The 14498-nt window shown below is 34.7% G+C and overlaps 1 protein-coding gene across 2 annotated transcripts in view; it reads left to right on the top strand.

Annotated features, from left to right (window-relative positions):
- Positions 1 to 14498, top strand: part of LOC111414667 (cell adhesion molecule 3-like) — a 205067-nt gene that overhangs the window by 164787 nt on the left and 25782 nt on the right. The window lies entirely within an intron of this gene.

Here is a 14498-nt window from a genome sequence, read left to right as displayed (position 1 = left end):
GTGGGTAGTTTTCTTAAGAAATATCGCACGAGAGGTACTATAACGTCGTAAATTACGCGCTGTTTCGAGATAAAAAGTTATGTGTATTTTAAAATACAGTAAAACTTCGGATATAACGCATGATGATGCACAGTTAATTATTAATTTTAATGATATAAAATTAGATATAACACTAGACCTAGAACTAGAAGCAATCGGGTTTAGCCGTACGTCTCTTAAGACGGTTAAACTCGAATGATTCTAGTTCTAGGCCTAGTGTTAGTTCTATGATATGAAACTAGAACTCACACTAGACCTAGAACTAGAAAATTTCGAGTTTAGCCGTGCGTCTTCAGAACTCAGTATCCTGTAATATTTTTTTATGTAACCAATATTAATATTGAGTGTACTAGATTCAGAAAAAGATATTTTTTTGTATTCCGTAATAAAAATGGAAGTTTGCCATTTCTTCCAAAATTGCAAAAAATTTAAATCTTATTATCTCCATAAATCGTTTATAATAATTTTATTGCTTATATCCGCTACTTTACGGACACACTGTATGATAATTAACTTGAGATTTAAAATGTCAACCTCAATTTTGACATATTTGTAATCTTCATTAAAAATCCTTTAAAATGAGTACAAACACGACATATTTATCTTCAATATTAATGAAGTTATGGTCAACTTCCGGTTAACAATGTCAACGTCAATTTTGACATATTTGTAATCGTCGTGAAAAATCCTTTAAAATGAGTCCAAACATTATACGTTTAATTCCAATATTAATGGAGATATAAGAAACTTCCGGTTTGAAATGTCAATGTCATTTTGACATATTCATAATTTTTATAAAATGTCTTAATATTTGTCATAAAAACAAAAATATAATAAAAAAAAATAAAAAATTAAGGTTGGTATTAATATTTAAAAATTAAATGGCTACCTTCATTGTTGCCAACTTCTCGTTTAAGATTTTTTATTCTAACTTTTTTGTTTTTTGAGATAAATACGTCATCTTTGGATTCATTTTAAAGGTTGTTTAATGAAGATGACAAATCTGTCAAAATTGACGTTGACGTTTCAAACCGGAAGTGATTGTATCTCCATTAATATTAAAGTTAAATATGTCGAGTTTGGACTCATTTTAAAGGATTTTTTATGAAGTTGACAAATATGTTAAAATTAAAAGTTGAAAGTTCGAACTTTTTGGTTTCTTGAGATCAATACGTCATGTTTGGACTCACTTTAAAGGTTATTTTATGAAGATTACGAATATCGAAATCACTAAATCATTTTTTTACACTTAGAAAATTGTTTAAAATAGTTGGTTACCATAGTTACTCATGGCTAATTCTATCTTTATCATGTCATCAAATATGAAGTAGTTTCACTTTAAAGTAATTTTTCTCGAAAATTTTCTGATGTAATGAATATTAATATTGACTGTACTAGATTCAAAAAAACATCTTTCATATTTCGTAATAAGAATGGCGGATTGCCATTTAAAAAAAATGTCGAGACGTTATAACTCGTTTAAAAAAGGTGAAAAAAAATTAAAATCTTCACCAAAAATTGGATAAAATTTAAATCTTATTATATCCATAAATCGTTTATAACGATTTTATTGCCTATATCCGCTACTTTACGGACACACTGTATGATAATTAACTTCAGATTTAAAATATCAACCTCAATTGTGACATATTTGTAGTCTTCATTAAAAATCCTTTAAAATGAGTACAAACACGACATATTTATTTTCAATATTAATGAAGTTATGGCCAACTTCCGGTTAACAATGTCAACGTCAATTTTGACATATTTGTAATCGTCGTGAAAAATCCTTTAAAATGAGTCCAAACATGATACGTTTAATTCCAATGTTAATGGAAATATAAGAAACTTCCGGTTTGAAATGTCAATGTCATTTTGACATATTCATAATTTTTATAAAATGTCTTAATATTTGTCACAAAAACAAAAATATAATAAAAAAAAATAAAAAATTAAGGTTGGTATTAATATTTAAAAATTAAATGGCTACCTTCATTGTTGCCAACTTCGCGTTTAAGATTTTTTATTCTAACTTTTTTGTTTTTTGAGATAAGTGCGTCATCTTTGGACTCATTTTAAAGGTTGTTTAATGAAGATGACAAATATGTCAAAATTGACGTTGACGTTTCAAACCGGAAGTGATTGTATCTCCATTAATATTAAAGTTAAATATGTCGAGTTTAGACTCATTTCAAAGGATTTTTTATGAAGTTGACAAATATGTCAAAATTAAAAGTTGAAAGTTCGAACTTTTTGGTTTCTTGAGATCAATACGTCAAGTTTGGACTCACTTTAAAGGTTATTTTATAAAGATTACGAATGTAATAATAAAATTAAAGTTAAAGTTTAAGTTTTACAACTGAAAGTTTTTTTCACGACTAAACCCGAATGTTTCTAGTTTTAGTTCAATAAAAATATACAACATAGTAATATCTTATGCTAACTAGCGCTACCTACCACTACTACTAGAACTAACACTAAACCGAGAACTAGAACTAAAACTAGATCTAGAATCATTCGGGTTTAGCCGTACGTCTCTTAATACGGCTAAACCCGAATGTTTCTAGTTGTAGGTCTAGTGTTACTTGTAATGATATAAAACTAGAACTAACACTAGACCTACAAGAAGTATTTACTCTTTTGCAAGCACCCTTTAAGCAGTATGAATTGATTTGCAATGAGAATTTCGATTTTCGATAAAATAGTCTTCTGCAAACAATACCTAGTCTTCTGTTGATAGCATCTAGCCTTTATTGGGACTATTTAATCATCTGTCAGCAGTATTTAGTGTTCTATTAGCGCAATGTAGTCTTTTATTACCAATATCTAGTCTTCTTCCATTACCAGTATCTAGTATATAGTCATCGAGCTTTCTGCAAGCAAAATCAAAGTGTCTGCAAGCAATATTCACTCTTTTGCAAGCAATTTTTAAGCAGTATAAATTGATTTGCAATGAGAATTTCGATTTTCGATGAAATAGTCTTCTGCAAACAATACCTAGTCTTCTGTTGATAGCATTTAGTCTTCTATTGGGACTATTTAATCATCTGTCAGCAGTATTTAGTCTTTTCCAAGCAGTATTTAGTGTTCTATTGTCGCTATGTAGTCTTTTATTACCAATATCTATTCTTCTTCCAATACCAGTATCTAGTACATAGTATCGAGCGTTCTGCAAGTAAAATCAAAGTGTCTGCAAGCAATATTCTCTTTTTTGTAAGCAACCATTAAGCAGTATAAATTGATTTGCAATGAGAATTTCGATTTTCGATGAAATAGTCTTCTGCAAATAATACTTAGTCTTCTGTTGATAACATCTAGTCTTTTATCGGGACTATTTAATCATCTGTCAGCAGTATTTAGTTTTCTCCAAGCAGTATTTAGTGTTCTATTGTCGCTATGTAGTCTTTTATTACCAATATCTATTCTTCTTCCAATACCAGTATCTAGTACATAGTATCGAGCGTTCTGCAAGTAAAATCAAAGTGTCTGCAAGCAATATTCTCTTTTTTGTAAGCAACCATTAAGCAGTATAAATTGATTTGCAATGAGAATTTCGATTTTCGATGAAATAGTCTTCTGCAAATAATACTTAGTCTTCTGTTGATAACATCTAGTCTTTTATCGGGACTATTTAATCATCTGTCAGCAGTATTTAGTTTTCTCCAAGCAGTATTTAGTGTTCTATTGTCGCTATGTAGTCTTTTATTACCAATATCTATTCTTCTTCCAATACCAGTATCTAGTACATAGTATCGAGCGTTCTGCAAGTAAAATCAAAGTGTCTGCAAGCAATATTCTCTTTTTTGTAAGCAACCATTAAGCAGTATAAATTGATTTGCAATGAGAATTTCGATTTTCGATGAAATAGTCTTCTGCAAATAATACTTAGTCTTCTGTTGATAACATCTAGTCTTTTATCGGGACTATTTAATCATCTGTCAGCAGTATTTAGTTTTCTCCAAGCAGTATTTAGTGTTCTATTGTCGCTATGTAGTCTTTTATTACCAATATCTATTCTTCTTCCAATACCAGTATCTAGTATATAGTCATCGAGCTTTCTGCAAGCAAAATCAAAGTGTCTGCAAGCAATATTCACTCTTTTGCAAGCAATTTTTAAGCAGTATAAATTGATTTGCAATGAGAATTTCGATTTTCGATGTAATAGTCTTCTGCAAACAATACCTAGTCTTCTCTTGATAGCATTTAGTCTTCTATTGGGACTATTTAATCATCTGTCAGCAGTATTTAGTCTTCTCCAAGCAGTATTTAGTGTTCTATTGTCGCTATGTAGTCTTTTATTACCAATATCTAGTCTTCTTCCAATACCAGTATCTAGTACATAGTATCGAGCGTTCTGCAAGCAAAATCAAGGTGTCTGCAAGCAATATTCACTCGTTTGCAAGCAACCTTTTATCAGTATAAATTGATTTGCAATGAGAATTTCGATTTTCGATGAAATAGTCTTCTGCAAATAATACTTAATCTTCTGTTGATAACATCTAGCCTTCTATTGGGACTATTTAATCATCTGTCAGCAATATTTAGTCTTCTCCAAGCAGTATTTAGTGTTCTATTATCGCTATGTAGTCTTTTATTACCAACATCTAGTTTTCTTCCATTACCAGTATCTAGTATATAGTATCGAGCATTCTGCAAGCAGAATCAAGGCGTCTGTAAGCAGTATTCTGCAAACAATACCTAGTCTTCTGTTGATAGCATTTAGTCTTTTATTAAGACTATTTAATCATCTGTCAGCAGTATTTAGTCTTCTTCAAGCAGTTTTCTTCCATTACCAGTACCTAATACATAGTATCTAGCGGCCTGCAAGCAATATTCAGTCTTCTGCAAGCAACTTTTAAGCAGTATAAAATGATCTACACTGAGAATTTCAATTTTCGATGGAGCAGTCTTCTACAAACAATACCCAGTCTTCTATTAACAGTATCTAATCTTCTTTTGGCAGTATTTAGTCTTCTGCCAGCAGTATTTAGTCTTTTCCAAGCAAATTTACAAATTTTATGTCAGTTTTATGTAATTAAAATTTATATTTATTAACATTCTTTAGTACATACATAAGCTGTCATCATCGAAATACAGAAATTTATTTCCGTATGCATTTCAAATTTATCTGAATATGACATTGGGGAGCTTTTCCTTTTCAGTTCTGGGAGAATATTTCACGCCGAAATAATTCGTTCCTCGTTTTCGTGTGGGGGCGCCGGAACCGTCCGGAAACTCCAAAGGTAATTTAATAATCGATCCAATAAAAGCAACAAAAACCATCGGCTCTCCACGTGAGAAAATACGGTTATGGTTTTGCGAAAATACTCCGATATTTTCCTTCGTTTTTATTACCCCAAATTCAAACAACGAAATTAATTTTAAAATCGCTACTCTATATTCGTAAGCAATAAACGTTAAATAAAGAATCGTAAAGCACAACATAAAGTGCGGCTTTTCAGTTTGTTTAGAAACTTTCGTGGCTAGTGGAAAATTCTCTCTAATCTGAAATAGTCCATTCGAAGGTTGTTTGTTTGTGCTAGGCACGCTTTTTCGCACTTAGCCTTCTCATGAATATGAATTTCGTAGACGTTGGTTGTAGCTTTCGCGAAGATCTTTGTAGCTAATTTGACGTGACTGTGTTCGCGGGGGCATCTCTCGTCTTTGCCGTAATCCGGCTGCGGCCTTTCTGACTTTGATTTAGAGCAAACACGTCCCTCAGGAGTAAAACCCACAGCAGACTGGAATATACCGGAAATATTTGAATTATTCAGGATGTGGTCCGAGTAGTATTTTTGAGCAAATCGATATCTCCGTAGTAAAATAAGTTTTACGCCCAAATATCTTTATTCATTTAAGCGAGTTAAGATTTTAATCAATAAAGAGAGAATTTAGAGTGAGAAATGCAGGAAGTAAGTTACGTTTAGTTCCCAATTTATGGGTGTAGCGATATGCGGATATCTACTAGGTTGGAGGAGCTCGTATTATTTATCTTCTCATTTCCGTCACGAAACCTTTACGGTAAATTGATTTCCTTTTTAAATAACTACGTTGTACGAGAGATAATTTGAAAGAAACAAAGATATTGAAGACACCATCTGGAAGTGCCGTCTAAAACTAAATAAAAGAAATAAGGGCAAGTGGAAAAGACAGGCTGATTGGCGTTGGGGATAAAGATGGGGGTCCAACGTGGAGGAATCTGCAACTTCTTTTCGGTGAAGGGAACGGGGACGATACGTCATGTCCTAATTGGGTAAAGGGCCCTGCTTTCGATTGTTTACCCGGAATCCGGGTTTCTGCAAGGTCAGCACCCTTATTTACAGAATAACACGGTAAATTGCGTTTGCAACCTCCCCGTCTATAGCGTTTCGCGTTCTTTTCCGATACCTTTCTCAATCTGTTTCAACTGACGTAAATGTGAAAACTTGGATTTCTATCAACCTTTGCCTTAAGGAAATTGAATAGAATCGACATCCCTATCTTCGACGTCCTTCTCGATTTGATTATGTAAAAGGAAAAAAAATTGAAATGTACCCCCTCGTACGTTGTAACAATAAATTTAGAGTAATCAGAAGAAACCTTTACGATGTCCCATAAAAACAATGAATGGCAATCTGGAACTCTACCAAGCCGACTTTTATCACGTTTCGCTCTAAATAGCTTCATCATAGATTAGATCTCGATGTAATCTTGATTTAGAAGTTTCTTGGAAATATAAAACTACATCTAGAGAGTTAGGAATATAAAATGTGTAGAGAGTAGATGCACGTTGCGAGAAGCTGCAATAAATCTTGTTGAACACCTGGAAGGTGGCTTCATTAAATTGTAGAAAACAGCGGAGAGTAATTTTAAGTTTGTTGCCGATCGTTTTGCGGTGGTTTGAAGTGTGATTTTTCTACATTTTCGATTTTCCCTGTTGCTGTTAAGAGAAGCAAGTCGACAAACTGGTTTTCGGCCATGACTCGTACACAGAAAGCGGATATTAAAATGATTGTTTCGGAGGTTGTCAGTTTGCCGGAATTTCTTAGTGATTTAATTAATACTCTAACTGATAAAATTAATGGAATAATTGAGAAAGAATGTGACAAGTTAAGGAAATTGGTGGCTGACGTAGATAACCGTTTGAAAACTGTCAATAATAAGTGTGAATGTCTTGAAAAGAAAAATATTGAACTCGAACGTTCCCTTGATGATCTGAAGCAGTATGGAAGAAGAATGAATCTTCGTATTTACGGGAAGGCTGAGAAAGATGGGGAAAAGCCGCGAGAAGTTGTTTTGAGTGTGTTTAACAATGAGATGAAATTAAATGTGGTGGATGCTGACCTGGATTGGGTTCATCGCATTGGGAAGCGTGATAGGGGAAAAAAATCGAGACCAATAATTGTTCGCTTTACGAACTATGTAGCGAGGAACAGTGTCTTTCAAGCCAAAAGGATGCTGAAGGGAACTGCAACCAGAGCCGATGTGGTCAAGGAGGCAGTGGAGGTATATGGAAGACACAACGTATGGACGAGTTTTTGTCAAAGATGAAAATGGAATTAAACGTAAAGATATCTAATTGTGAGTTACTCCTGTCCATTTTATCTAAGGATTATGTAATAATGGTGTAACGCTACTTTTCGTGTGTTTAATCAATTGAGTTTAATTTACATTATTATTGTTACTTCAATGTTCAGTGATTCTAATTATAATGTTTAATATTATTAAGTTTTTACGCTACCTGGTGTCAGTTGTTTATTAGGTTGCAGTCACACATGATTTTAGTTTTCTTTAATTTATTAGAATATTATCTATAACTTGCAAGAGCGCTTTATTTAGGCGCTGATATATGTATTTTCTTTTTTTAAGCATGTTTAGTTTCAGTTAAATTTGTTTTGTTCATTAAGGATCACTGAATCATTCCGTTATGTGCGTCTACTTAACTAATTAGTGCAATGTTATTGTTTAATTATTGCAATCTGAAATATTATAAATATGTATAGGTACTGATAAGTTCATTCTACTGTTTTTAACGGGGTTGCAGCCACATGTTCTGGATTTATTTTACTTTTTTCTTTGTTTTTTTCTCTGTTGATTTTTGCTTTTATTTTATTGTTGTTACCCTCCTTTTTACTTTACTTTATTCTCTGCTGAAATTTTACTTACGTTTGGTACAACTACGTGTTTTATAATTACTAGTTTGCTACTGGTTGATTTGTGTTTTTTGATCTGTTGAAAATTGCGGTGCGGTGTGACAAGAGTGCGTTTTGGAATAATAAGGAATTTCTATGAACCACAACTATTTTAGAATTGCTCATCTGAACGTGCGTTCACTGACGGCTCACTTTCATCAATTCTCAGATTTGGTTGAGTCCAGTTCTTTTGATATTGTGGCTATTACGGAGACCTGGCTGAGTCCGATTATTTCTGATATCAGTGTAGCTATAGACGGCTACACTTTTGTACGTCTGGATAGACCGGATAGGGTTGGGGGTGGTGTGGGTGTCTACTTCAAAAGTTATTTGCACGTGGAACATTTAAATGTGTACGATTCGGTGCAGGAACATGGCATTGTGTGTAATGTATAGACCTGAAGGTAGTTTCCCTAATTTTATTCTAACCTTTGAGAGTGTTCTTGAGACCCTTAATGATCGCTTCGAAACGGTTTTCATTGTGGGTGATCTCAATGTGAATTTGGGTGATCATACGGTTTACCGTTCATTTCAGTTGCTCGATGTGATAGAATCTTTTGGATTTCAGCAATTGATTACGGAACCTACGAGAGTAACAAATGGTACTCGCACATTACTCGATTTAATTATTACTAATCATGATGGTATTGAGTCGTCTGGTGTGATGAGTGTGACTGATATTGGCGATCATGATATGGTTTTTTGTGGCCTTAGGTTGGAAAAATCTCTGCGTACTCCTATTCTGAAAACATTTCGCTCATTTTCATCGATTAATTATGATAACTTTCAGGCTGATTTAAATTCGCTATCGTGGCAAGATTTTCTGTTAGAGAACGACATTAATACTAAAGTAAATAAACTAACTGAAAATATATTAAATCTTTTTGATAAGCACGCCCCTCTGAAATCGGTGGTCTTTACGCGTCCTCCTGCACCTTGGTTAACTTGTACCATAAGAATGATGATGGGTTTACGTAATAAAGCTCTCAGGAAATACAGAGCAACTAGATTAAATGCTCATTGGTGCTACTATAGGGACCTGCGTAATTTGACAGCTACTGCTATTAAAAATGAAAAAAGGGCATATCTCGATTATTGTTTGCGTACAAAATCGCCCAAGAAAACGTGGAATACTTTGAGAAATTTGAGAGTTGGTAGAAAGAACATATCAATCAATTTATCTGATCAAACAATTAATGCTGATACTATTAACGATCATTTCATTAATTCGATACACCTCACACCTCCGCCTGATGAAATTTATAACTATTACACTTCAAATTTTGTTTGTGGTATGACCGGCGACTTAGCTATGAATTTTTCTGCAGTTGAGGAGAGTGATGTAATGAAGGCTTTACTGACTAAGTAAGCTTACAAATGATTAAACTATGTCTACCTGTTTTACTGCCCTACATCACACACGTGATTAATTCATGTATAATTGACTCAGTATTTCCAGATAAATGGAAAAGTTCGCTGGTTGTACCACTACCCAAAAAATCTGGTACTCACACTTTAAATGATATTAGACCCGTATCGGTTCTTCCAGTTCTGTCTAAGGTACTGGAAAAGATACTGGCATCACAATTGACGAGTCACCTAAATCAGTTTAAAATCTTGCCCGATTTGCAGTCAGGTTTTAGATCTGGCTACAGTTGTGCCACTGCGCTGGCAAACGTTATGGATGACATTGTTACGGCTAGGGATGCGGGATTAACTACAGTGCTTGTGCTTTTAGATTTTTCAAAGGCTTTTGATATGTTCGATCATAGGTTGCTGTTATGTATGCTTCATTATGTTGGGATGAGCCGGTGTGGTGTTCAGTTGATGGACGATTATTTGCGAGATCGTACACAGAGTGTGTTGTTTGGGGGCAGTCGATCCAACATCTTAAATGTGAAATCGGGCGTGCCCCAAGGCTCAGTGTGCTTGGTCCACTGCTGTACTCGATATATACACTCAATATTCAAAAGTACATTCGTACCTGTCGCTATCATCTCTATGCGGATGATACACAGATATATTACTCCTTTAAGCCATCGGATGTTGCGTTAGTTTCTAGTCAAATCAATCAGGACTTGAGCGGGATTCTTCGCTTTGCGGATGATCACGGTTTGGTGGTGAATTCGCATAAAACTGTTGGTTTGGTCTTTGCGAATGGAAGAAATAAACTGGCTGCGCAGCGGGATTTGGGATTGCTTATTGGAGGGGCTGAGAGGCTGTACCGTCGCATAACTTACAGAACTGATATTCACAATCTTGGTACTCGATTCAGGGGTCAGGTCGCAATTCCAAGGCATAGGACTCAACTATTTAAGAAATCATTTTCATACAATATTGCAAAGTATTTCATTGATCTTAATCGTTGCTTTTGCTTTAAGTCGAGATATGAATTTAAAAAGGGCGTCATAAAATATTTGTCTGAGCTGCGGTGAGGGTGGGTTCGTTGGGTGTGGCAATGTTCGATGTGTTTAAACTGGTCAGTTGGTGGTTCTGGTCAAAAGCTGTTTGAGGTATTTAGCTTAATCCATCTATATTGTTATATATCTATAGTTTTTCTTTTTTTTCCGGGCTGCGTGGAGGAGTGGATCGTGACTATGTTACGAGCCAAACGCAATCCATTTGGTTACAACCCCGTTCTATTGTAATATATATTGTTTTTGTAATTTTTTTTTGTTTATTTTCTTTCTGATGTTATATATGTAAAGTATGTGGGTTGTGCCAATAAATATTATTATTATTATTATTATTATCTCGATATAACGGACTAATATGGGAAAGGGAGCTTAATTACTCTTAATGATACAGGGTGGTTCAGTTTTTAATACTACCTTATTTTCAACCATACCTTAAACTTCCCTTCCTTATAACAACTTTTTAACGCCAAGAAATATTAACACAAAAAAATATGGGTTGTAAGCTTGTTCATTATTAGTACTTTTTGTCTCTTTAGTTTTTTCCTTAAAGATAATAGTTTTAATATAAAAAAATAAAATATGCTACATTGCACTGTAAAGCACTACTATTATTAAAAAAATTTTTTTCTTTATAGCTGGCTATGGAAGTTGTGCACTTATTGATTTTCATAAGAAAAACTATAAATAAGATGACTATCTAACAAATTACGTTGTTTTAAACAATTTTAAAAAATTGGTACTCTTGTCAAAACTTATTAATAATCATCAACAATTATGAGAATTCACTGTAAATGCAACTTACAAGTTCTCAGAGCCAACTTTTAGAATAATATTAGCTCAACATGAAACTATTAACGTTAAGGAAAATACTAAAGAGACAAAAAAGTACCACTGAAGAATGAGCTTTACTACAATCCATATTTTTTTAACGTAAAATTTCATAACGGTAAAAAGTTCTTTTAAAAAAAATCAAGGAGGTGGTAAATTTCATCCTCTTAGGCGCTAGGGAAGTTTAAAGTATGCTTGAAAATAAAGTATTAATCAGTAATTAACGATAGCCGAAATAAAAAATAACTTGTAAATTTTTAGCTCAACCCTATGTTTATATAAAAAACTTGTCCCGATTAAAAACTGAACCACCCTTTATAGCGCCTCGGAAGCAAGTGACCTTGACATTCACGCATTTCTAAAACGTATTCAGGTTTAGTGTCAATTTGGTATCAATACTCTGCCTCGGCCGCAAGCGACCTCGGCTTTAACTTTTAAAATCGTTAAAATCTGGTTAGTTTTTATATGCAATATCGTATCAATGTAGCGCCTCGGCCGCAAGCGGTCTCGACTTAATTAAACTACGTATCTCTGAAACGTTACTCTTCATACAGTTTTTGTATTTGATATGGTATCAATGACATTAATGTAGTGCCTCGGCCGCAAGCGACCTCGGCTTAACTACTTTTAATATCGTTCAAAACTGGTTCCTTTTTGTATGTCATATGGTTCGATATTGTGCCTCGGCCGCAAGCGACTTCGGCTTAATTATTTTTGATGTCGTTCAAAACTAGAAATTATTAATATCATTATTCTGCCTCGGCCGCAAGCGACCTCGGTTTAATTACTTCTGAAATCGTTAAAATCTGGTTAGTTTTTATATGCAATATCATATCAATGTAGCGCCTCGGACGCAAGCGACCTCGGTTTAATTAAACAACGTATCTTTGAAACATATTCAGGTTTTGAATCGATTTGATATCAACAGTCTGCCTCGGCCGCAAGCGACCTTGGTTTAATTGCTTCTAGAATCGTTCAAATCTGGTTAGTTTTTATATACGATATCGTATTAATAAAACGCCTCGGCGAAAGAGTAAAGAGTAAGTAATAAGATGCGACGCTAGAGTGAGAAACTCTAGTTTTTAAAAAAGATAGAAGACATTTCACTTTAAATGTCCTTACAATAACAACCTACAAATGTGACAGTCGGTATATTCATAGTATATTCTAACCTAAATAAGCTGCGACGCTAGAAGGAGAAACTCTAGTTTTGAAAAGAGATAGAAGACATTTCAATTTATATGTCCTCACAATAACAACCTACAAATGCGACAGTTGATATATTCATAGTATATTTTAACCTAAACAAGCTGCGACTCTAGAAGGAGAAACTCTAGTTTTGAAAGAGATAGAAGACATTCCAATTTAAATGTTCTACCAATAACAAACCATGCCAATTTAAAGGTCCATAGCGTTCAAGGTCACAAAAAATGGCAATCTTACATCAAAAGTGCCGGCACGAAGCGTCACATCTTGTTTACTCTTTAATCATTGCCTCTACCGCAAGCGACCTCGGCTTAATTACTTCTGAAATCGTTGAAATCTAGTTAGCTTTTATTTGCAATGTCGTATAAATGTAGCGCCTCGGCCGCAAGCGACCTCGGCTTAATTACTTCTGAAATCATTAAAATCTGGCTAGTTTTTATATGCGATATCGTATCAAAGTAGCGCCTAGGCCACAAACGACCTTGGCTTAATTGATCCACGCATTTCTCAAACGTATTTAGGTTTTGTATCGATTTCGCATCAATCCTTTGCCTCGGCCGCAAGCGACCTCGGCTTAATTACTTCTGAAATCGTTAAAATCTGGCCAGTTTTTATATGCGATATCGTATCAATGTAACGCCTCGGCCGCAAGCGACCTCGGCTTAATTACTTGTGAAATCGTTAAAATCTGGCTAGTTTTTATATGCAATATCGTATCAATGTAGCGCGTCGGCCGCAAGCGACCTTGGCTTAACTGATCCACGCATTTTTGAAACGTATTTAGGTTTTGTGTAGATTTAATATCATTATTCTGCCTCGGCCGCAAGCGACCTCGGCTTAATTACTTCTGAAATCGTTAAAATTTGGGCAGTTTTTATATGCAATATCGTATCAATGTAGCCCCTCGGCCGCAAACGACCTTGGCTTAATTGATCCACGCATTTCTCAAACGTATTTAGGTTTTGTATCGATTTCGTATCAATCCTTTGCCCCGGCCGCAAGCGACCTCGGCTTAATTACTTCTGAAATCGTTAAAATCTGGTTAGTTTTTATATGCAATATCGTATCAATGTAGCGCCTCGGCCGCAAGTGGTCTCGGCTTAATTAAACCACGTATCTCTGAAACGTATTTAGGTTTCGTGTCGATTTAATATCATTATTCTGCCTCGGCCGCAAGCGACCTCGGCTTAATTACTTCTGAAATCGTTAAAATCTGGCTAGTTCTTATATGCAATATCGTATCAATGCAGCCCCTCGACCACAAACGACCTTGGCTTAATTGATCCACGCATTTCTCAAACGTATTTAGGTTTTGTATCGATTTCGTATTAATCCTTTGCCTCGGCCGCAAGCGACCTAGGCTTAATTACTTCTGAAATCGTTAAAATCTGGCTAGTTTTTATATGCAATATCGTATCAATGTAGCGCCTAGGCCGCAAGTGGTCTCGGCTTAATTAAACCACGTATCTCGGTTTTGTGTCGATTTAATATCATTATTCTGCCTCGGCCACAAGCGACCTCGGCTTAATTACTTTTGTAATCGTTAAAATCTGGCTAGTTTTTATATGCAATATCGTATCAATGTAGCGCCTAGGCCGCAAGTGGTCTCGGCTTAATTAAACCACGTATCTCGGTTTTGTGTCGATTTAATATCATTATTCTGCCTCGGCCGCAAGCGACCTCGGCTTAATTACTTTTGTAATCGTTAAAATCTGGCTAGTTTTTATATGCGATATCGTATCAATGTAGCGCCTCGGCCGCAAACGGTTTCGGCTTAATAAACCACGTATCTCTGAAACGTATTTAGGTTTTGTGTCGATTTAATATCATTATTCTG

The sequence above is a fragment of the Onthophagus taurus genome, chromosome 5 (genome assembly GCF_036711975.1).
Source record: "Onthophagus taurus isolate NC chromosome 5, IU_Otau_3.0, whole genome shotgun sequence".
NCBI classification, from domain to species: Eukaryota; Metazoa; Arthropoda; class Insecta; order Coleoptera; family Scarabaeidae; genus Onthophagus; species Onthophagus taurus.
This window is presented reverse-complemented; position numbering and strand designations above follow the sequence as displayed.